A 2,367-nucleotide genomic window follows, 5' to 3' on the forward strand; every position below is an offset into this window, starting at 1 on the left:
AAACTAGTATGACCTCAATTAAGAAAGCTAAAGAAGAAAAATCATATGATCATATAAGGTGATGCAGAAAAAGCATTTAGCAAAATCCAATGCCCATTCATGATAAAAACTCTCAGCAAACTAGGAATGGAGGGAACTTCCTCAATTTGATGAAGAACATCTACAAAAAAATCTACAGCTAACATCATGCTTAATGGTGAGAAGCTGGATGCTTTCTCAGTAAGATCAGGAACAATACACAATGTCTCATCTTACCACACCTATTTAACATCATATGGAAAGTCCTAGCTAATGCAATAAGACAAGACAAGACAAGAAAAAGTATACAGACTGGAAAGGACGAAATAAATGTCTTTGTTCACGTGTGACATGTAGAAAATCTTGAAGAATCAATAAAAGTACTCCTGGAACAAATAAGTAATTATAGCAAGGTTGGAGGATACAAGGTTAATATCCAAAAGTCAATCGCTTTCCTATATACCAGCAATGAATAATTGGATTTGAAATTAAAAGTACAATTTCATTTGTTAGCATTAAAAAACCCTTTGGTATAAATCTAACAAAATATGTACAAGATCTAAATGAGGAAAACTACACATCTCTGATGAAAGAGATCAAGGAAGATCTAAATAAATGGCGTGATGTGCCATGTTCATGGATAGGAAGACTCAATATTAAGATGTCAGTTCTTCCCAATTTGATCTATAGATTCAATGTAATCCCAATCAATTCTAGCAAGCAATTTTGTGAATATCAACAAACTTATTCTAAAGTTTTATGGAAAGAATTAAAGGAAGATACGATGACAAAGATTCATCAAATAGAGAACATCAATAAAGAGGTAGAAATTACAAAAAAGGAACAAATGGAAATTCTGGAGTTGAAAAGCACAATGACCCAAATGACAAATTTACTAGAGAGGCACAATAGTAGTCTTGAGTACAGAAGAAAGAATTGAGTAACGTGAAGATGAATAGAGGTTATGCAATCTGAAACACAGAAAGAAAAAAAATGAAAAAACTGAAAAGAGCCTCAGAGAAATGTCAGACACCAATAAGTGCACGTAATATATTCAACAAGAGCAACAGAAGGAAAGGAGAAAGAGAAACGAGTGTAAAAATATTCAAAGAAAGACTAAAAACATCCCAAAATTGATGTAAAACATTAATCTAAATATCTAAGAAGCTCAACAAACTTTTGTAGTGAAAAGCAAAGAGATCCACATTCAGACACATCATAGTCAAATGTTGAGATTGAAAGAGAAAATCTTGAAAGCAGCAAGAGAAAATACGGTAAGATTGAAAGATAATTTCTCATCAGACACAAGGCCAGAAGGCGGTAGGATGCAATATTCAAGGTGCTGAAAGAAAAAAATTGTCAACCAAGAAAATCATCTCCTTTAAGAAATGAAGGTGAAACAGACATTTCCAGATAAACAGAAGCTGAGAGAATTCTTTGCTAGAAGACCCACCTTACAAGAAATATTGAAGGAAACTTTTCGGGCTAAAAGGAAGTAATAAGATAGTAATTTGAATCCACAAGAAAAGACAAATAGCAGTGATAAAGGCAATTAGATAGGTAATTATTTTTTATTATTTTTTATTTTTGTGAGGAAGATCAGCCCTGAGCTAACATCCGATGCCAATCTTTCTCTTTTTGCCAAGGAAGATTGGCCCTGGGCTAACATCTGTGCCCATCTTCCTCTACTTTATATGGGACACCGCCACAGCATGGGTTGACAAGTGGTGCGCGGTGCACGCCCGGGATCCGAACCTGCAAACCCTCTGGCCGCAGAAGCGGAGCACGTGCACTTAACCACTATGCCACCGGGCCGGCCCCAGTAATTATTTTTTAAAAAGTATAATTACAATTTCTTTTCCTTCTCTTAATTCATTTAAGAGCAGATAAAACATTTTCTATAAAATGTATTTTGAGGTCTATAACATATAGAAATCTAATATACTAGACAATAATAGAACAAAAGAAGGAGGTGGAAATGAAGCTTTATTGGAGCAAAGAAATGACACCAGATGGTAGTTAAATCCATAGGAAGCAATGAAGAGAACCAAACATGGTAAATAAGGTTAATATAAAAAGTTTATAAATAAGTTTTAAAAAAAACTTATCTTCTTTAAAACACATAGGATAGCATAAAGCAATAATTATAACACTTTTGTTGGGCTTGTGACATACATAGATGTAATATGTATAACAATAATAGCACAAAAAAGAGGAAGATCAAGCTAAATAGGAGGAAAATTTCTATATCATATTGAAATTAGGTTAGTATAAATCTGAAGTAGATTCTGGTAAATTAACATATATTGTAAGCCCTGGAGTAATCTTTGAGAAAATGACTCAAAAATA

Source organism: Ceratotherium simum, chromosome 24, assembly GCF_057802395.1.
Source record: "Ceratotherium simum simum isolate JZ-2026a chromosome 24, ASM5780239v1, whole genome shotgun sequence".
Lineage (NCBI taxonomy): Eukaryota > Metazoa > Chordata > Mammalia > Perissodactyla > Rhinocerotidae > Ceratotherium > Ceratotherium simum.